Source organism: Balaenoptera borealis (assembly GCF_965194805.1).
Source record: "Balaenoptera borealis genome assembly, chromosome: 14".
NCBI lineage: Eukaryota > Metazoa > Chordata > Mammalia > Artiodactyla > Balaenopteridae > Balaenoptera > Balaenoptera borealis.
The window spans coordinates 78487571-78510753 of record NC_138875.1 but is presented as its reverse complement, the minus strand read 5'-3'; the positions used below and the strand labels follow the sequence as shown (position 1 = coordinate 78510753).

Sequence of the window (23183 nt, the reverse complement as noted above, 5' to 3'; positions counted from 1 at the left end):
AACTTTGTCTTTATCCAAAATCCAGAGCCATCCTTACCCGTGGACAGTGGAGAAAGGGTTGCTCCAGCTGCATCTTTCTCTTCAAGGGATTGAGTGAACTTTGGGATGTGCAGATGGAAGTGTGGATAACTCAGGTCTCCTCCAATGAATACCTTGGGTCTTGAATCCCATCTTCCTGCTCTCCACCCAAGGAGGTCTATATAAGCAAATTCACCACCAGATGCCATTAGGGGCAATTGAGGTCCATATTGGGTTAAGAAATTTGCTGAAAGTCACTCAACAAGCTGGTGGTGACATTAGGATTAGAACTCAGAATACTTTAATTTCTACGGTGTGTTGGTTAAGAATCTTGAGCAGAGAAGTTTTACTAATAGAAGAATATGAGGAGAAGGAATGAGAACAATACACCCCTCCCCCAACACCACACACACACACACACACACGGAAAGAAAGAAAGAAAAAATTATACTCTGACCCATCCCCACTCTGTGCCGATTTCCTCTATTGGGATTTAGCTTAATTCAACCTTTCGACTTGTTTGCCATGTACGACAATTTCCTCCTTTCCCAGAAACAAATCGAGGTGTCTCCTGAACTCATGTAGACTCTTACTTCCCTCGCCTCCCTGTTTAACATTTTCCATATGTGTTTTAACCTAGTGGGACGCCAGCTCCCTTGGTTCCCGAGATATCCGATGCCTGGGTAATGTTCTCAAGTGTTTAAACCTCAGCAGTATGAAAAGTTTCTCCCTTTTTTCCTTCTGCCCTTTCATAAATGGGGGCATTTCTTGGAATCTCATTTCCTTTGTGTGTGAGTCCAATTCTGTTGTTATTAGCGCATGTAGGCTGCCCACATCTTATTTCTGAGCCTCTGAAATCACTTTGTCCCCACCATTAGGAGTAAGAAAGACCTATGGAATACAGTGAGATTCCATTAATTGATATAAATCAGGGGCTGAGGATTCTGATTATTCGAATGGTTGTTTATGGCTGGAAGAAACATTGGAGATGGCTAATAGTTTACAAATTGGGAAACTGAGGCCCTGAGAGGTTACATGGTTTGTCCGAGGTCACCAACTTGCTAGGGACACGTAACAAACATTCTGAGTTGCCGGGATAAATCTAACTGTGGTTCACCCACATGAGAGAGCCAGTGAGAAGAGAAGTAAAACTCACCCCCAAATTCCTGGGATTAATACGAGCAGCTCCAGACCCAACCTTGATTATTTGTAATTTCTTAACTGTCACTTATCATGAGCCGCTGATGGCAAAAGTATATATATGTGCACTCTGACACATAATTTATTTTTATTTTTATTTTTAATTAATTAATTTATTTATTTATTTTTGGCTGTGTTGGGTCTTTGTTTCTGTGCGAGGGCTTTCTCCAGTTGCGGCGAGCGGGGGCCACTCTTCATCGCGGTGCACGGGCCTCTCACTGTCACGGCCTCTCTTGTTGCGGAGCACAAGCTCCAGACGTGCAGGCTCAGTAGTTGTGGCTCACGGGCTTAGTTGCTCCGCGGCATGTGGGATCTTCCCAGACCAGGGCTCGAACCCGTGTCCCCTGCATTGGCAGGCAGATTCCTAACCACTGCGCCACCAGGGAAGCCCCATAATCTATTTTTAAAAACAAGCAAAGAGCGAGTTAAAAATCAATGAGCATAATTTTGAACATTTGAAGTTAAAAATAAATGATTCTTACATTATTTATTGAACTGGGCAACAGTGAATTAAATATTTACATTATTAAAAGTCTCACTTTTATAGTCTTAATAGGCATGAAGAGTTTATTTGAAAAATAATAATATTGATACTAAAGATGAGAGCTCCCACTTGCTGAATTTCCCAACGAATCCCAGGGATCTGAGGATCAGTTTCCCAATCTGTAAACTGTTACCGTGAGTCCTTGAAGCTGAGCTCCATTATTTCTTTCAACCCAGTCCAAGGTTTTCTCTACACGTGGAGTCCTGTTATTTTGTGAATAGGCTGGAGTGTCTCTAGATGAATCCATTCCTGCACATAGATTCACCCATTCCTCCATCTATTTATTATTCAACAAGTATTTATTGGCCACCTAAGATGTGCATGTCATTGGGCACGATGGACCATGAGCCCTGGCACCCACGCTTCTCCACATTCCTGATCAAGTCTTGATTTAAAGTAGTCTGTCCTCTTCTCAGTCAGACCCATGACCCTAGCCGAGGTTTAGGGAACACAGTCAATGTAGTTGGGCATGTACATCACCATAGATAAGAAAGCTGTGGGCTATGATGTTTAAGCCAATGACAGAATCTGTAACTCCTTGCTCTTCTTCAGCCGTCCTTAAACTATCCCCAAAGCAAGCCCTTGATGGGCCTTGGGACTGGGAAGTGACTTCCCGTATGCCCCCAGTTCCAAGGCGAAGGTCTTTGTTCCTGATTCCCACGTTCCACTCGCTGTGTTCTAGATGCAGGGAGAAGAATGGTTCAGCCCAGTCCCTGCTCTCATGGAGGTTACAAGCTGGTGAGGAAGTCAGCCATCATTCCAGTTATGCCTACCTCTCAGCTCCGCACCCCCCTTCTATACCCTGCGCTGGGATCTCGAGGCTGGGACTCTGTAGACCTCGTTTCTGCCTTGCCTGGCCCTCTCTTGGGCTCTGCCAGCGGGGAGCAATGGAGGGAGTCTGGAGAAGGCGAGGGGACTTGCTCCTTTCTGTCCGCTGGCAGCTCCTGTGCGAATCACCCAGTACTGCGCCCCGCCCCCCCCCCCCCCCCCCGCAGGGATGAGGCCTTCTTGTAACAACAGCTGGATCCCGTTTGCACTTTTTCCAGTGGATGCAGACCCAGCTTCGTCACATCCCTCTTAAGAACACCAACCGACAGTGCTCTTCCTCAGAGGTCAGGGATCCAGCCCCACAGGGACCCTTCTCTGAGCTTAGATTCACCAGCCAAGTGTCAGTTCCGTGGGGCGTCTCTTCTAAGCTTCTAAGTTTTAATAATTCCAACATTTTCCCTTTATTTGCCAGTCCTGGAGGTGGTAGCATCTCCTTGCAGTTGGTACCCCCGAGATAAGTTAGTGTCCCTCTTTCCAGTTAACCCGGTTGGCAATTCTTTATATTAAATTCTCTCTGTTAAAATAACTGGTGTGATGTTTGACTCCTGATTGAATTCTAATGGATAAAGCCAGTAATCATAAAATCCCACATATATGTAATCATAAACGGTGATTGTGCCATGAAGGAAAGGCTCAGGATGCCATGACAGTATTTATGGGGAAACTTGGGGGACAGAGGAAGCAACCCTGAAGAAATGGAGTAAGTGGGAGTTAATCAAGGAAGGCGGGGAACAGTGTTCTGGGTCAAGGAACAGCATGCACAAGAAGAGCAGAAAGAGAGAACGAGGCACATTGGCCTCCCTGGTCAGTGGCTCAGGACAGTGAGTGCAAGGGTGGTGAGTCTGGGGTGGGGACACCTCTCCAGTGAGAAGGGCAGTGGGAGGTGTAGATGGAGAGAGGCAGGAACTAGAGAATGAGATGGTGTGCAGGCCAAGTCATCATCTGGTTTTAGGGGAAAAGAAATGGTTGAGCCCTGAGGGGTAGAGGGGTGCTATGTTTTGCATTGAGAGACAGTGCAGCTTGATGATTAAGACTCTAGCCCAGCACTAGAGTCTAGTAGAAATAAAGCATGAGTCGTGCATGTGATTTTAAAATTTCTAATGGCCACATTTTAAAAAAAATAAGAAACAGGATGAATTAATGTTGATGATATATTTTTATGGAACCCAGTATGTCCAAAGTATTCTCATGTTAACATGCAAGCAACATAAAATAAATGAATGAGAAATTTTACATTCTCTTTTTCATACTGAGCCTTCAAAATCCAGTGTGTATTTTACTCATGGCACATCTCCATGAGGACTTGCTGTATTTCAAATGTGTAATAGCCACATGTGGCTAGTGGCTGCCATATTAGACAGAGCAGCTGTAGGGTGAGACCACCTAGGTTCAAATTCCAGCACTGCCACTAATTAGCTGTTTAACCTGCCCAATTTCTTCCATCAGTCTATTTTCTCATCTGTAAAATGGAAATAACAATAGGGTTTACTTCATAGAACTATTGAGAGAATTGAATAAATTGATACACTTAAAGAACCTAAAACATACAGCCACAATGATAATTATGACTATATGAAAAAAACCCATCACCCTGGCAAAGGTATGGAATCAATTGGAAATGCCAGGAGGATGGTGGGTAGACCAGTTACACATTTGTTACTGGCATCTTAGCAAAAGAGATTCAAGGACTAGAAGAGAAGATTTTTCAGAGATGTGGCTTGGGTTCAGAATATCAATTCCTTCTGACCCCATAGGGTTCATGAGGTCTTAGAATACTTCTGAAATCTGGGATCCACTTCTGTCTCCCTCTCAGCCCTTTTTTTGGCATTTCAGGGGAACTCTGAGGCTCATAAAATGGGAACATCGTAATCAAAACATGAACATGCCTCATTCTGGAAGTGAGGCTTGGGAGAAAGCATTCTTGATTTACAGAAAAGTGGTGGTAGTGGGAGGCTTTCTGGTCCAATCAAATGAAAATTGTCGTTAGATTGTGAGGAGATTGCCATCATACCCAGCCTAATTCTAGCCCAAGCGGACTTGCTTCTGTGGGTTCCACAGGAACCCCTCTGTTTGAGAAATCAGGCAGCAATGGCACCAATTCCCCTTGCTTCTGACGGAGGGATATATACACACATCCCTGAGCCTAGGCCTTAGGACTTAAGGAGAACATGGAATTCAGGGGTATTTGGAGGGAAATAAACTCACTCTCCACTTGACCCCATCTGGACTCCCTCCTCCCACCCCAGAGGTGATAATTACTGAAGGCTTAACACCTCCCCTGTATCTTTATATACCCACTCCTGGGTGGGAGATGACAAAAATTCCCAATACACTGCAGAGAACACTTGCCCTGGGGCAGAATGAGGGGGCCTGGGCAGGATGGAGGAAGTTCCTTGAGTTCTGACTCTGGCTAACTGGGAGAAAGTGGACAGGCCACCTGGGACAGAGCATGGGGTCAAGACTCCTGGCCGATTCAATCCACACCATTGGGGGTGGGGGAGCTCAGGCCTGGGTGGGGCTTCTTAGAGGAGGGGAAGTGGGACTTTTCTATTTAGCTTCCAGAAATGCATGCCTGTCAGTGGTGTCCATTGCTCTTAGGATGGAGATGGGACTTTTCACCAGAACTAGCAATGCCCAACAGGGTCTGTTCTCTGCTGCCCACCTCAGACACTGTCTGGTATCCCTGCTTTGTTCTGGGCCACTGCCACACACAACTTCTCTCTACTTCATGGGCCTCAGGACCTTTGCATGTGCTCTTTCCTACATCTTGACTCTGTTTTCTTTCCCTCCTCTCCTGACCTTCACCTCTCTGCCTTATTTTAGGTCTCAGTTCAAATGTCACCTCCTCTGTGAAGATTTGATTTAACCTTAATATTTACCAGTATGGACTAGTAAAATAAATTAGAGTACAAGCAAACAATGGAACACAATGCTGTTTTATAAAAGAATGAGAAGCTCTGCCCATATGAATAAGGAGTGAGCTGCAGAAAAAATAAGTAGAACAAAGAGAGAGAGAGAGACAGAGAGACAGAGAGGAAGGAAAGGAAGAAAGGAAGAAAGGAAGAAAGGAAGAAAGGAAGAAAGGAAGAAAGAAAGAAAGAAAGAAAAGAAAGAAAGAAAGGAAGGGAGGAAGGGAGGAAGGGAGGAAGGAAGGAAGGAGGAAGGAAGGAAGGAAGGAAAGAAGGAAGGAAGAAAGAGAAGAAAAGGAAAGAAAAAGAAAAAACAAGGCATAGGTTACCATTTATGTAAATCCGGAAAAAAATACATATAGAGTGTGTGTGTGTTTGTGTGTGTTAGTTAGGTAGTATTCAATATGTATATACCTGAATACTTTTTTATATTTCCAGTATATTTCCAGTAAATAACAAAGCAGGTTACAAAAGTGTATGTCAAATACTATCCCATTTTTTACGTAAAATCATAAATACATACAGAATGGGGCTGGAGAAATATATAACAAAATACCTTAAGGTGGTGCAATTTCAGGTGATCCCTTTTCCTTTCTTTTGTATTTTCTGAGTTTTTTTCCCCAGTGAGCATATACTTTTATAATCTGAACACTGAAACAGGACCCAGAGGCAGTGAGACGCAGCCCCGCCTAGAGCTTAAGTGCTCAGATTCCAAGGCACGTTGCTCCAGTTTGCTGCTCACTGGCTGTGTGTCTGTGGGCACATAACTTAACCTCTCTGTGTCTCTGTTCCTTCATCAGTAAAATGGATGGGATAACAGTATGTAGCTCATAGGGTTGTTGTGAGGACGGAAAAAATGTGTACGTGTGTAAAAACACATTAAGTTGTATAGCTGTACTTGTAATTATTTTTATTATTTTTAAAAATGTTGGAACATGCAAGTATGTTACCTACTTAAAAATGCATAATATCAGAAATAAACTACATTTTAAAATATACATTATTGTGGTTAAAAATATGTATGGCATGGGTATAATTTTATGTAAAATATTATATTGTTATTTTTGATATACATTTTTATCAAAATATTTGACATGCATTTTTGTAACTGGCTTTGTCACTTAATATGTTGGAAACAGAAAAAAAGTATTTCGGGATTCTCTGCCCCTAGTTTTCTCCTTGGAGGCAATGAGTGTCTCTCCTGAAATATTTTATGGATAAACTACCAAACACACACGCACGCACGCATGCACACGCACGCATGCACGCTCACACATGCACACTCACGCATGCACACGCACGCATGCACACTCACATATGTAAAGCATTGGTCTCCTCTCCCCTGACCTGGTCCCCCAGTGGGAATGTCTACTCCTCAAACCGTGTAATCTCAGCTGCTCTGGCACGGTGCTGTAGAGACGCCGGGGACACATGGCGACCTGACCCTGGGCACCCTAGACACCCTGGAGCTGTGAAATGTCAGGTGCCAGGAGCAAGTGCTCTAAACTCACCAGCGTGGCCGATGCCGTTCAGTCGGTTTCCGTGGTGAAGGCGATGGAAGGCTGAGGAGAAGTCCGCCCGGGCATCCTTCCACGGAGGCCCAGCCCTCGCCCAAGCGCACACTGACTCGGTGTGACGACTGGCTGAGCAGCTTTGATTAATTAAATATTTCACCCCAAATTTGCAAAACATCATCTCCGGCAAGTCCACGTAACGCCTGTGTCGCTGGGCTAATTAGCTTAGCAGGGCACCCGGCTGGTGTGCTGCTGTCTGTGTGACTCTTAGGCAGGCTGAAAAATGCTGGTTTTAGAAGGGAGGGGAGGCTTTAGGATCTGGCTGGCATGCCATTTTGTATGGCACTCCATGAAAGATTTCCCCCCAGTCACATTGAAAATATAATAACTCTGTGTGTACGAGCCTTACTCTGTGTTAAGTATTTTCTGAGCCTTACCATCTCATTTAATCCTGCACATCAGAGCAGCAGTTAGGACTGTTCTGGTTGTGAGGCTGGAGAACCCAACTGTGGTCGCCTTGTGCCAAAAAGGCGTAGTTGCAAATGATCATTATTATTGGCTTCTGGAATTGAATAGTCCTGGGGTAACCAGCTTCGGGAATGCCTGGGTCCAGGACCCACTTGTTGGGCCTCGCTGATTCCACCTCCCCTGTGTTGGCACTTTTCTCATACAGGGTCTCTTTCAAGGTCACAAGATGGCTGTAACCACTCCAATCTTTACTTCCTCCCAGCTTTGAACCCCAGAGAGGCAAAGCAAGAGTCTCTTTCCCAGAAGCATCGGCAAAAGTCTCATTATATCTCATTGTCTTTCAGAGAGAAGGTGATGTGTCATCACCAACTCGATCACTGTGACAATCAGTTTAGTCTAATCAGGGCCTATTCTTGTAGCCAAGGTGTGGAGAAGGCCCACCCCACCCAAACCACGTGGGTGAGAATCGGAAAGGGATGTTTCCCAACTAAATTCAGAGTACTGCTTTCCAGAAGGGTGAGTGGATATTGACAAACAACAGAGAAGCATTATAAAAATCCCCACGTTACAGTTGAGAAAACTACGATATAGAAGGGCTGAATTACTTGTTCAAAATGATTTTATGGACGTGTGCTTTTGCTTTATTTGATTTTATTTATTAACTAATTTTTGCCTTCATTGTATTTATTTTAAAAAAATTTTTATACAATTTTTAAAGGTTACAGTTCCTTCACATTTATTACAAAATATTGGCTATATTCCTGGTATTGTAAAATACATCCTTGCAGCCTCCCTTACACCCAATAGTTCGTACCTCCCACTCCCCCACCTACATTCTCTCTCCCCTCCCTCCCCACTGGTAACCACTAGTTGTTCTCTGTATCTGTGAGTCTGCTTCTTTTTTGTTATATTCACTAGTTTGTAGTATTTTTTAGATTCCACATATAAGTGATATCATACAGTATTTTTCCTTCTCTGTCTGACTTATTTCACTTAGCATAATGCCCTCCAAGTCCATCCATGTTGCTGAAAATGGCACCATTTTGTTATTTTCTTACGGCTGAGTACTATTCCACTGTATGTATATATGAGACAGGCTGGGACCTGGGCCCCTCTGCTGCAATTCTTGCACCTGGACACACCTCTCCTTGAGCAACAAAATACAAAGAAACTGTACAGGACCAAAAATAACTGCTTGCATGCACAGTTGGGGCAAATTCTGGACAAAAGATACACAGAGACCACAAAACCCAACTGCCACTTTTGAAGAGCCTGGAGCAAAAGCAGGGGGTCGGGAGCGAAAGCAGGGCACTGAGCATGCCCCCTGCACACAGCACCACCTAAGGGGTGGGCAAAACACCTAAGCCACCACTGTGTCCCGACCCCTGGACACACCCCTACCTTCACCCCATATAAGGAACAAGCTCGGGACTTCCCTGGTGGCGCAGTGGTTAAGAATCCATCTGCCAATACAGGGGACACGGGTTCGAGCCCTGGTCCGGGAAGATCCCACATGCCGCGGAGCAACTAAGCCCGTGCGCCACAGCTACTGAGCCTGCGCTCTGGAAACTGAGAGCTACAACTACTGAAGCCCGCGCGCCTAGAACCCATGCTCCGCAACAAGAGAAGCCACTGCAATGAGAAGCCTGCACACCGCAAAGCTGCAATGAAGGCCCAACGCAGCCAAAAATAAATAAATAAAATAAATAAATTTATTTAAAAAAAAAAAAAGAAACAAGCTCACCCCGCCTCGGGGAGGGGGAGCGGGGAAGCAAGGGAACATGTCGTTTGTTCTCGCTCCCCCCCTGCTATAGCGGGGGCCCCAATAAAGCCTTGCCTGAATTTCTTGTCTGGCCTCTGATCAATTTCTATTGATCAAGGAGAACAAAACCCCTGGTTGGTAACATATATACCACATCTTTTTTATCCATTCATCTGTTGATGGACACTTAGTTTGCTTCCGTATCTTGGCAATTGTAAATAATGCTACTATGAACATTGGGGTGCATGCATCTTTTTGAATAAGTGTTTTTGTTTTTTTCGGATATATACTCAGGAGTGGAATTGCTGGGTCATATGGTAGCACTATTTTAATTTTTTAAAGAACCTCCATACTGTTCTCCACAGTGGCTGCACCAATTTACATTCCCACCAACGGTGTACAAGGGTGGTCTTTTCTCCACATCCTCACCAACATTTGTTGATTTTAAGTTGGTCTTATTCCTAAGCCTGTGCCCTTGATATGACCCTTACTGCCTTCCCATGTGACCCTGCAATGCCCTTCTGTTATGCCATCTACTTCTTATCTTATCCTTTTGTTCCATCACGTCCTCATTTAGAGACCTTGATCCTTTGCTTTATACAAAGTTTGTTGTTGTTGTTGTTGTTGTTTTTTCTTTTTTTTTTAAGATATGTGAGGTACATCCTTAACTTTTTTTTTTTTTTAATTTTATTTATTTATTTATTTATGGCTGTGTTGGGTCTTCGTTTCTGTGTGAGGGCTTTCTCTAGTTGTGGCAAGTGGGGGCCACTCTTCATCGCGGTGCGCGGGCCTCTCACTATCGTGGCCTCTCTTGTTGCGGAGCACAGGCTCCAGACGCGCAGGCTCAGTAATTGTGGCTCACGGGCCTAGTTGCTCCGCGGCATGTGGGATCTTCCCAGACCAGGGCTCGAACCCGTGTCCCCTGCATTGGCAGGCAGATTCTCAACCACTGCGCCACCAGGGAAGCCCCTATACAAAGTTTTATTGTTAAGCAGTGGAGAACACTACTAGGGAGAATTTATGTTAGGAATCATTTTCTTACCAGGTATACCACGTAGATGGTCATTTGTAAATTTCCTGAGTGTTTACATTTATTTTATTTATATGATAAAGCGTATAGTAAACACACAATGATAATGATTACAACGCTAGCACTTAGTAGCTAAAAGTTATCTTGTGCCAGGCACTGTAGTAAGTATATCTGAGTTTAATTCTTGAAGCATCTCTATGACACAACTACTACTATTACACCAGTTAAACTATTAGACAATTAAAGAAACATAAGTACAGAGAGGTTAAACAACTTGCCCAAAGTCACACAGCTACAATGTGGCAGAGCAGGCATTCAAACCCAGTCTGTCTGACTCTAGACCTCTGCCTAATTTTGCCTCTTACCACGTTAAACTTGTGATTTCGTTGGTATTATTGCTCAGAATAAGGCTTAGGAATAAAAGATGTACAGAAAATAAAAATAAATCTTGTGCCATGAGAAATACTAGGGAGAGGCATCAAAGAAAGGCACGTAGATTCAGATTCACAAATATTTGGAGTGAGAATGATCATTCAGAGCCCTCCATACTAGGGCATGAGTCCCTTTTATAGAGTAGCTGAATCCTTGTGGAATGTATTCCCAGCTTATCATGATTCCCTCACTCCTGGCTAAGGGTCCTGATGGTTTTTTTATGCCTGTAGGGTATTTATGGTAAGTCTGTACTCATTGGTCATCCTGTTTAGACCGAGGTGGTTACCTTACCCAAGATGTGCCAATCAGAGCTCCTTCCCTGATAATTTGGAGTTGAGAGAGAGGAATTAAAAGGCACGCATACACACACACACACACACACACACACACACACACACTCACATGCATGTTGCCTCCTTCTCTTCTAGTGGTTGAACCAATGACATGCTCCCCTGAGTGCTGTGGTGTGGCCCAAGATGCAGTAGAAGCATCTGGAATCTGTTTCCAGTTAAAGGGAGAGGAATGAAGCCAGCCTGTAGAGAGAGACGGAGACAAGGAGTAAAGAAAAGGGACCCCTGGGTCCCTGAGGGCCTCTTTTCCTGTTCTACCCCTTCCACAAGTTCAGCTGCATTCCAATCTTAAGTTTCCTTAAGACTTCCTTAGTCCTTTATAATATACACTGCCTAAAAAAACCTCCATCCAATTTCTGTCACTTACAACCCCCTGGCTTGGCCTCAAATGCCCAACTTCTCTGCCCAAAGCTGAGTCAAGTCTATGGGGCAAAGGCATGTTCAGGAGGAATCCCTTCCGAGCAGACCTTCTCTCTAACCCTCAGACTGAGCTTGAACTGTGGTTTCAGACAGCAGCCCACAGGAGCCCTTACTATCCGGGCCAGGTGAACCAACGTGGATTTCTTCCCCCAAGGTCAGCAAAACCTAGCACACTGATTTCCCTCTTGTCAGCAGCCAAATTGATCATTTTCTCAGGCTGCTTGAGAAACGCTGATTCCCGAGCCTCAGATGTTCGCAATGGAAACCTGTCTCTTCTCCTGGATGCCCTGGGGCCTTGTTAAACCTCTCTCTTCAGCTCCAGGAGTCAATGTCCAGTCTCCGAAATGGCCCCATCTCACAATCCATCCAGGGGAGTGGGCAATACTAAAATCCCTGGTGTCACAGTTGGAGTCTCACTGTCTCTCTTTAGGGTTGATGGTTAAAAATTCATGGTTATTTTCAAAGGAGAAAAAAAATGCTTAAACTGCTTTCCTACTTGCAAACGTTCCCTTTTTTGATTCAAAATCAAACTTTTGTCTAGACAGGCGAGGGCTTTTTGCTGACATATCTTGCCAGCTCAGAAACCTTGAGGTTTTCCAAATGCAACACCCCCGCCCCTTCCCGGCGGCCAGTCTCCAGCCATGTACCTTCCAAACACATCCTCTGAGCAGCTCAGAGCAGAGCTAAATGTATGGAAAAGCCCAAGATGGACACTGGTGGTTCTTCCTTTGGCTCAGCCATCTTCCTTAACAAGTTACCTACACTGGCAGCTGCTATGCTAATTCTCTGGCACAGTCTAGATTTATTGCAGTGTTTGAAGCAGCTATAACAGTCGCCCCATCACCCAACAGCTGCTGCTACTTCTCCTTCTCCCCTTCTTCTTCCTTCTTGCCTTCTCTTCTATTCCAAGTAATGTGTTCACCGTAGAAAAATGAGAAACTGCATAAGCACTCAGGAGAAAATAAATACCCCATCCTATAATCTTATCCTTCTAAAAATTTTCTCTAAATATATATACACATATATTCCCATATATGACTAAATAAGAATCCCAAAAATTATCCAAAATCCTTGCAGCTTAAGCAATACAAATCTATTATCTCACAGTTTCTGTGGGTCAAGAATTTGAGAACAGCTTATGTGGGCAGTTGTGGGTCAGGATCTCTCTTGAAGTTGCAGCCAGATGTTGTCTGGAGCTGCAAGTCTCATCTGAAGGCTTGACTGGGGCTGGATGGTCTGCTACCAAGATGGCGCACTCATATGGGTGGCACCTTGGTGCCAGCTGTTGGTGGGAGACCAGGTGAAACTTTGTTTTCATAGGCTGCTCGAATGTCCTCACAGTATGGCAGCTGGCTTCTCCCCAAAGTGAGTGATCCAAGGAGGAGCAAAGCAGAAATGGGAATGACATTTTTGACATAGTCCCAAAGTCATACTTTATCACTTCTGCCATATTCTATGGGTCATACAGACCAACCCTGATGCAACATGAGAGAAAACTACTCAAGGGTGATGAGGCAAGGATATTAGGGGCTATGTTGGTGGTTGGCTACCATTATAAAAATATATAACATAATATAATATCCATACCGTTTTTCTTTTTACAAAAAAATGGCATTGTAGTCTATATACCAACTTACCAGCCATGTGACTGAGTCACCTTGGAGCAGATGCTCCAGCCCCAGTGAAGGCTTCCGATGCCCTTGCAATCCCCAAAATATCTGACTGTGACTTCATGAGACATTCTGAACCAGAACTGACCAGCTGAGCCACTCTCAAATTCCTGACTCCCAGAAACTGTGACATAATAAACTGTCACTGTGTTAAGCTGCTAAGTGTCTATGACTTGCTGTTTTCTGAATTGGTGTATTATGATCATCTTTGACTGTAAATAAATATTATTTTATAGCATCTTATTAGTAGGTTCCTAAGGGGGCAGTTGGAAATGTGTGTTTGTGTGTGCGTGTGTGGAGGGTGATTTTGGTTGTTACCTGAACTGGCAGACACTCCAAAATCGGGTAGGGGCCAGGTAAGATAGCAGTGGTAGACATTATTGGTGCCCACCTATATTTCCAGGTCTCTTCTTTAGAGCATATGAGGGGGTTACACTTTGCCGCCCACCTGAAATTAATTATGAGCCTATGACTTGCTTTTTTTTTTTTTTTGCCTCAAAAAATGACATTTATTCAAAGAAAAAAAAGAAAAGAAAAAAAATGACAAGATGTCCGTCCCTTGGCTCCCTTCCCTCCCCCTCCAGTGAAATGTGAGAAAGTGACAGATGTGACTTCCAAGTGGAAGCATTTAATTACCGGTGCTCAGCTTTTTGTTGTTATAGGCCACTGAGATGAGAGGCATTTTTGTTGCTGTGGCATAACCTAGCTCACCCTGACTAATACAGAGTCCAAGACGGAAGGTGATTCAGGTCTCCTTCAAGGTTGGACCAGGACCCATCTGCTGTCAGAGCCATTCCTTCCTCTTCCCTTGCTCTGCTCTGTGTCTCAGGGGCTTGGCCCTGCAAGCTGTACTTTGCAGCTTTCCTATCATTTTTGTTTCCACCGGTGGGACTCATGACATATCAGAGGGTGGAAAGGGAGAGGCCAAGATATTTCTTTCCCCTCATTTTTCAGTCAGGCAACAACTCCAGCAGAAACTACATCTTCTCTTTGTCTTTAGCTCCCTCTACAAGGCTCGCCGTGGTTCCACCTTCCACCAGGAGACCCCAAGCCTGGGTTGCAGTCATATCACCTCTTCTTTCTGTCCTCTAGCCTAGGGGTGTCGGTAACCCCCAGCTGTTAGTAATCTCTGCTTTCCTCACCATCCCCTTTGGTTTCTCAGATTTTCCATCCTTTGGGTAACCGATTCTCTGCGTTAAAATCTCTTGATTTCAAATACCCAGAGTACCTTCTGTTCCCACAATTGGACCCTGACTGATACCTGGACACTGAGCCGGGGTCTATAGAAAGACGGGGGATGTGGCAAAGAATGATGCAGATTTGGGTCTGCCCCGTGAGGACCCACACTCTGATGGGCCAGACAGACTCATAGGGCGATTCCTCCAAGAAGGGGCATTACAGAGCCCTGGGGACTCTAATACAGTCTTGGAGGTCTGGAAAGGCTGAGATCTGAAGGGTAAACAGGAGTTAGGCATCTGGGAAGTTTCTGGTATTCCCAAGCCGGGAGGCAGGGGCCAGCCCCTTTGCTGATTACCATGAGTAGCATCAGTTGGCAGGGCGGGGTTGGGCTGCTTCTTGCCCTCCCTGTTTCCTGGCACTCGTGCTCATTTTGCTTCCAGCGATTGATTGCCATTTGCACTCAATCTGGGCGATTTGGATCCAACTGCAAACATTTCTGAGCACCCGTTGGCTCTACAGATAAAGTGGCTGTGACTCCAAGAGGGATATCATCATCAGGTTGATTTTTGGTTCTTTTAAGAAAATGCCTGGAGAATCTGGGGAGATTGGCCCATCTATCCATCTTCTATTTCCTTACACGTGTCCTGAACACCTGTTCAGGGCCCAGAACTCTGCCTGGCACTGGGGTGGGAGGCAGCCACATAATCAAGTAAAACATTCTTCTTTTTTTGGAAGAACACATAGTCTGATGGGGGAGGAAGCAACCACAGAGAAAATAATGACCATTTATTTCTCAAAGCACGTAAGGAATGAAGAGGAGGGAGGGAGTGACTGCCTAAGTCATCAGAAAAGGTTTCTCAGAGGAAGTGACATGGAACAGGGTACTGAGGGATGAATAGGAGTTTGCCAAGTGGAAGAAGATAAAATATTCCAAGCAATGGAAATAGCACATGCAAAAGTATAAAGCTGAGAATAAAATAAATAAATAAATAAAACATGGTAAACGTGTTATAGTCAGAGACTTGTGAGCTGAAGTGAAGGGTGCTCAAAGTGTAGGGTACACGGCTGGGAGTGTATGAGAAGAGGGAGAGAGGGTATGGTAGGGCCAGATGGTGAATGGCCTTAAATAGCGAGCTAAAGAGTTTGGATCTAATTATATTAGGAGATTAGAATAGGGAAGGGCTATATCCAGATCTGTATTTACAAAGACCAATATGGCTGTTTAGTATAGAGAAGCTTCATTTATTTATTCAAAAAGTATACATTGAGTGCTACCATATGTCAGGCATTCTTGCTAGGTGTTAGGAATAGCAGTGAACAAGACAAACAAGCACCCTATCCTTCTGGAGTTCAATCTAGTGTAGGAGACAATATTATATACAATCTAATTATATATAATATATATATATTTATTTCTATAAATAAATACATATAACATTTATTATATTTATTAATTATTATATAATGTTATATATAATATATATTATATATAATAATATATTATATAATAAATAATATTTATTATATTATATATATATATATATAGTGGTGCTAAGTGCTATGAAGGAAAAGAAAAAGGCAATGTGATAGTGAGTGCTGAGGGCTATTTAGAGAGTCCATAGCTGGTCTAGGGTGATCTGGGGACTGGGAGGGTATTCCAGGAAGAAGTTCCTTTGAGACAAAGTCACTGTGTGTGGAAGAAGACGGGATTGAATGGGGGACAGACTGGAAGTAATGGGAACTGAGGTGAATTATGTAGAGAGGGATGGGGAGGTTTAGGAGACGGGGAAGGTGATACACTCAGGGTTGGACATACCTAGTTTATGCCACCTATCACAGAGACACACTATGTGTTCATCTAGCCCTAGTTTGTTTTTCTCCTGGACGTACAGCTAGACTACATTCCCCAATCTCCCTGTAGTTAAGTGGGATCGGGTGACGAGTTTTGTCCAGTGGGATATGGGCAAGAATGACCTGGGTCCCTTCCAGGCCAGGCCTCTAAAACCTCCCACATAATCTTCCATGCCTTCCCTTTGCTCACCTTTGCTTCCCTTGAGCACCTAGGAGCCAGATGCTCAAGATCCAGTAGAGGACTCTGATGCCCTAGAACAGCTTTTCTGAACGATGATATCGTGGACCAGGTAATACTTTGATGCGGAGGACTGTCCCATATACTGTAGGGTATTTACTATCATCCCTGGCTTCTACCAATGAGATGCCAGATTTCCCTGCCTCTAGTTTAAACAAGCAGAACCATATCCAGATGCTGCCAAATGTCCCTGTTTGAGAACCACTGTCCTAGAAGATGAGGCACAAGCTGCCGGGATCCCTGAATGCCTGTGTGGAGCAGAGCTCACCCTGCTGACCCTCATTCGACTGCGACATGAATGAGAAATAAACCTTTACTGTGTTAAGCCACAGAGATTTGGGGGTTATTTGTTATAACAGCTTCACCTACCCTAATACACCATTCACATCTGGAGTTCAAATAGGTCTGGGCTAGAGTTACAGACTTAGGAGTTATCATCAATCAAAGCTGTGAGAGAACCTGAGATCACCAAGATAGTGAGATGAGAAAGGGCCCTGAATGCTCAGGATTAGGCAATTTTAGGATATGACCAAAGGAGGAGGAGAGATTCTCCAAAGGGGGCTGGTGGCAGGAGGTCAGAGGACATCCAGGAGAGAGTGATACCATGGATGCTGATGGAAGAAAGATTGGGAGCCCAGCAGGAAGGTGGGTAACAGAAACGGGCTTGGGTTGCTGGCTCTTAGGTGAATGTTAAATCTAGAGATTGAAGAATCAGGGCAAATAAGTAACAATCAACGTGGAACAAAGCCATCAAAAGGTCAGGTAGCTGGTCCCAGTCTTGACACATTCCTTCGTTCTGGAGGCAAACCACCCCACTCTCTAAGCTTTGTATCTTTTTCCATTAAAGACTATTATTTCCAACTCTGCAGGATAAATGAAGCAACATCTATATAAGGCTTTAATCTGGCTCCCACCCAATTTCAGCCCAACCCTGGCCCCCAATGAAAGGTGTTGTATAAACAAAAAATACTGTCATTCCAATGTGCTGGATGAGTGTTTGATAGCGATCAGAGGAAGGCCGGGACCCCTAATGACCACTGCAGTCGGGAGAGGCCTCATTCCATCTTTGTGTTTCAAGAAAAGTTTGTAAAGGGAGCCATGTGACAGAGACTCGCTGGAATGGTTTAAAAAAATGAAGGAAATTCCCCATTTCCTGGTTGTAAGAAAATATGGGTGGGACGAGCCTTAAATGAGCTGATCACGGTTCTGACTTTGAAGTCAGATGAATGACAATGATCTCCAAGTCAGGAACACAATGTCATGAACTCACCCTGCTTTTCCATGAGAAACAAAACCACTGAAGGCGCCTTGAGTTGGAAAACAAAGGCTCTTTGAGTTGGAAGGCCTTGAGGAGGAAGACTTAGGGGTGCTCTTGAGCTGTGACTGATGGGGAATGAAGATATAGGGCTACTGGGCCAAAGTAGGGGGCTCATGCTAGATTTTGCAGTGGTGTCTCCATAGCTGCTGTTTAATGTATCCTTGATGGATGGCCTAGTGTGTTTCTGGACCTGGATCTGGGTCTGTCAATATAGAGATCAATAAGAAAGTTCACCATCTAATGGGATAGTCAGGACACTTGATTCCTCTATTCTTTCTTTCCTTCTTTCCTTTCTTCCTTTTCTACAACAATATTTATTGACGTGCCAGGCTCTGGGCAATGGGACATGATGATGAACATGGCAGGATGGTTCTGCCTTCGAGGAGGCTGAGGCTTAGCTGGGAAGGCAGAACATTAAATGAGCCGCATGATGATGTGTGTTAAGGGCTATGACGGGGAAAGCACAGAGGACATGGGTGCTGACAGTAGAAGCATGGGAGGAGGGGTGGGCAGTGAAAGTTGGGCAGTAATAAAGTAGGCAGAAGTCAGGATTGACCCCAGAGAGGAAGTCAGGTTTCAAAGACAGAGGAGGGAATGGTGCTTAAGCTGGGTTTTGAAGGGTGAAGAGGAGCTGCCAGGTTGACAGGGTGAGAGGAGGGCATTCCAGGAAGAGGGAACAGCGATGCAAAGGCATGGGGGCTTGACAGAGTGCAGTTTGTGGCAACTACCAATAACTCAGGACTGCTGGGGAAGGAAGTTCAGGAAATGATGGGAGAGGAGTCCAGTACAACAAACAGGGTCAGATCAAGAAGGGCCTTTTAGACCAAATTGTGAAGTTTGTTCTGAAGGTGATAGGGAGCCATTGAAGGATGGTGAGCAGGGAAGTGATGTGATCAGATATGGGTTTTGGCAAATTGCACTCTAGCCCCCGAGTAGAGGACAGCCTGGCAGGGTAAGACTAGAGAGATGAGTCTGGAGACAGCATCCCAGACAACTCCAGGGAAAGGTTGTATGGCTGAGGTTTGGGATAACTGAGTTTCAATTCTTGCCATTGCACATAAAAATATGCAACCATGAGTCAGGTGGTCAAAGTCACTGCTGGGTGGTTTACTGGTCATCTGGGATTAGAGTGGGGTTGAGAATAAATCTGCTACTCAGTTTCTCTGGTGAGTGATATGGTGTTGTGTGCACGTGTGGGTGTGAGCCTGGGCATTTCCGCCTAGAGGCACATGGAGGCGAGACCGACTTCAAAGGTGAAAGTAACCTTGAGGAAGTTCTTACAAACCGCAGCTTCCAAAGGAGGTGGAAGCAAAGCTTATTGGTTAAGAGCATAAGTCTTGATGACAAATAGATCTAACCCTTGTTTCTTAATAGTTGTACAACTTTGGGAGAACCCTCTTCCTCTTTCTGAGCCTCAATTTCCCTCATCTGTATAATGGGCATAAAAGTGGCACAAAGTAAGGGCTCATTTGGTATTTCCTGCGAGGGTTAGATATGTGCAGTCTTGGGAAACAAGACTTTGGCTTTTCTTTGAGTTTCTCTTCATTGCCCTTCTCAGTTTTCTTAGTCACCATCATTTTTTTCCTTGTCAAACCTCACTCAAGTTGTCAACCATGCTGGGGTATGTTCTGTTAGAGTGAGAGGTTGAATTCAGTCGGTGCCTTTTCAGTCTGTATCAGCCAAGTTTCTCTAGTGAAATAAACCAATAGGGGGTGTATATGTGTGTGTGTGTGTGTGTGTGTGTGTGTGTGTGTGTATTGAAAGATTTATTTTAAGGCAGTGGCTCACATAATTGTGGGCACTAGCAAGCCCAGACTTACAGGCTTGAAACTTTTAGGCAGGACTTAATGCTACAGTTTTGATTCAAAATTTACCACAATGTAGTAGAAAGCATATGGAATTTTAAAAAGGAACTGTAAGTCCATGACCAGCTCACAACCCGGCCCAACAGAAATGGGGTCATACGTGTACCAAAGGATAAACCCTAGGATGCTTTTAGCAGCAAATGACTTGAAACAACTTAAATACCCACCAACAGCACAATGGATAGATTAATAGTGGTATCACCTCCCAGGGGAATACTAGATAGCAGTGAAAATGAAATGCAGCTACATCAACTTGGATAAATCACACACACATAATATAGAGAAAAAGTATCCAGACACAGAAGAATAAAGCTCTATGATTCCGTTTATTTAAAATTCAAAGGTACAAGTTAAAACTATGGGGAAGTAGTCAGAATAGGGGCCACCTCTGGGAAGGGATAATGACCAGGAGGGTGGGACTGAGTGAGGCTGTGGGGACACTTGCAGTGTTCTATGCTTCCATCTTGATGGTGGTGACAGGGGTATGTTGATTTTTGTCAAAACTGAGCTGTTTCAGTGCTTAAATGCATTCACTTTACTGTTTGCATGATTCATTTCATTTAAAAGTTTAAACTTTTAAACTTTTTAATAACATTAATTTTTAAGAATAACATTATGTTGGCAAGCAAAACACGTCTGGGGGACAGATCTGGCTTCTTCTTCCTCCTCCACTTGTACAGGGAAGGGCATGTCCACTTTACAGATGGGGAAACTGAGGCTTGGGGATGTGGCTGACTTTCCTAGGGGGTCACCTCAAAAGTCATCATCAACTGGAGGGCTAAGCGTGCCATTCTAACAGTTTCGGTGTCTCCTCATCTGGTGTTTGTTTCAATTCCCGTTTGAATATTTTGTATATTACAATCTAGATTGTATTTAGAAATACCTGGATGAACCCAGGAAGTCTGATCACCAAATGGATTTTGTATTTTTCCTTCGCCTGAATCAGGGTTTCTTAAGCTCATCCCTCTCCACATTTGGCACTTGGTAATTCTTTGTGGTGGGAACTGGAGGTGTTGAGCAGCATTCCTGGCCTCTTATCACTAGGTGCCTGTCACACCCCCACCCGCAGTAGTGACGAAACTGTCTCCAGATATTGCCAAATGTCCCTGGGGAGGGGCGCAAAATCACCCCCAGGTGAGAGGTACTGACTGAGAGAGTAGGGCTCCTTGACGGCTTGAACGAGGTTAGATTCATCTCTGTATCTGGCATGCAATAGGTACTCAATAATTGTTAGCTGAATATAAACCAAAAAAACATGTCTGTGCATGGTCTGGGCACAGTCTTCAGAAAGCAGGATGCAGTTGCCTCACAGACCGCCACACACGTGCGTGTGGCCCGATCCGGGCAGAGCAGTTCTTGTATCTCAGCTCTGTTGTTTCACACCTTTGTTGTCTTGGGTAAGTGATTAAACCTCTCCTTACTTAGGTTCCTCACTTGTAAAGTTGGCATTAGAATGGTGTCTGTTGCTTGTGGTTTTCGTGTGTGGGCTGAGGGAATAACTAAGCCCATGCGTCACTGTGTGCGGATTAATCAGGGAAAGCTGTTTTAATTGGGTACCAGGTGAGTGAGAGCTGAGTGATCAGGTGAGTTACAAATAAAACTGAAGTTGAGATTCTTGCCTGCAAAGAAAAAGATATCAGTCCAATCCAGTGAGACCTTGCCCTTAAAAAGTCTTTGCACTTTGCAAAGGGCTTTTGTATCATTTTGCTCACTGATGTCCTGAGGGCAGACATTTTTGCCTGCCATGGCAGAGGAAGGAATGGAGGTCTAGGAATTTCAGGGAGTCAGTCAGGTCACTTAACTCAGCCTGTCAGTGTGTGCTCTTCTGCCTCCTTCCTCTGAACCTGACTGAACACATAGAGGGAGACATCAGAGGAGGACCCTGAGCAGTGGCCAGGGACGAGCCGGTCCCGGGTGGCAGCCGGGGCAACGGTGTGTGGTGGCGGGGTGACATCTGTTCTCCATGCACGCCCAACACCCACCCTGCCTTCTTCCGGTAATAGCAACCCGATTTTCCCTCCAGATACTATCCCTCCCCACGCTTTCATCATCCAAGAAGAATGCACCTACTTCCTGTTCCAGATTTGGCCAATCAGCACATTCCATTCCCTGGACCCCAGTGATAGGTTCAGGGATGGTCATGTGACTCAAGACAGTCCAATGGGAACCAACACTCCTTGGATTCTGGCTGGAGTACTGGGAAAGAAGAGCTCTGTTTTTCACTGGAGTTGCTGAACTGGTAAGACATCTGTTGGGAGCTTCTGGTGGGCGCCTTGCCACCATGAGAGATGGGCCTGCCTACAAATGAAGCCAATACAAGCAGACCTGAGAGGTGGAGAGGGACTGGTTTAAGCCAACCTGAGTTGGTTTCTGTCTGGACTAGGCAGTATCTGTCTGTTCCCACACCCCCATCAGCACCTCACGGGGTGAGGACAAGAGAGTGAGGATGCTGGGAAAGCGAGTGACAAGGGTTCATTCTAGGTTTTTTGACCCGGCCTGGTTAGGACACTGGTAAAAATGACCTGAACTCACCAGATACCACTGAACATTAGAAGGTGTATCTGCTACCCCACACCCCACATTGTCCTCCAGGTCTCAGTTTTTCTTTCCACAAAATGGGTATGTCTGTGCAGTGCAGCCATCCTGGTTGAGCAGCATGTTAATTTCCACTAATTACTTGTCTATATCTGCTCCTGACCTTCAGTCTCCTAATAGGAAGAAAATAGCTAAGGTGTTGTTAGGCACTCGGTATACATAAAGCATCGTGGTAAGCACTTTGCCAACATCAAATACTTCCCTGAATTCTCGGGGCACTTACTCTATGAAGAAGATGCTATGGCTATCCCCACTTTATATTTGCAGAAACTAGCCTGGGAAGGAAGGGCACGGCCAAGTTCACATGGGCTGCTCTGTAGAGGTGAGCCGGGACTAGTCTTAATGAGATCTTGCTTCCAAATTGGCACCGCGTCGCAGTTTCCAAAAGACTTTCCTCTTCTCCTTTGGTCCTCGCCTGATTTTTTTGAACTGGTTGTTTATTCTCGTTGGACAGATGTGGAAACTAAAGTTCATCAAGGGGCAGGGAACTTGACCAAGTCTACAGAGAGGAGGAGGAGGAAGACGGTGATGATAATTGAAATCCTGTAGGGACCCCTCCTGTAGGTCACAATTACACACATTTTAGGAGAGGGTGGAGCGATTCTTATCTCCATTTTACAGGTGACAAAACTGAGGCTTACAGAATGAAGTCACTTTACCCAAGTTACATAACTAATTATGATGGAGTTGAGGTTTGCATCCAGGCAGTTGGATGTCACAGACTGTTCTTTTAAGCACTGTCCTGTGCCATCTTTTCAGAAATAGAATCTGAAGCTGGTCTGAGACTCCTAGACCACTCACTCTCCCATTATTTTGAAAGAAACACAGTTAAGGGGAGAGCAGAGGGAGAATGTCCCAACTTCTTTGTTCCCCACTTGGCAGCCCCCTCTGGTTCAGGTAAATAGAAGTGATTCCATCATTGTTTGTGCCTAGTCCTAATGACTTTCGTCTTTGTGTCTTCGGAGCCAGACCTCACCCCTGGGAAGCTGGCC

General features: G+C 44.7%; 2 long non-coding RNA genes across 2 annotated transcripts in view; one reads left to right on the top strand and one right to left on the bottom strand.

The window, feature by feature from the left end:
* LOC309611386 overlaps positions 1–23183 on the top strand; it is a 426717-nt gene that overhangs the window by 296015 nt on the left and 107519 nt on the right. The window lies entirely within an intron of this gene.
* LOC309611396 lies at positions 1297–9845 on the bottom strand. Its single transcript, XR_014234508.1, has 2 exons — positions 7011–9845; positions 1297–1615 (listed from the first exon to the last, which is right to left on the bottom strand). It is a non-coding gene; the product is annotated as an uncharacterized lncRNA (long non-coding RNA).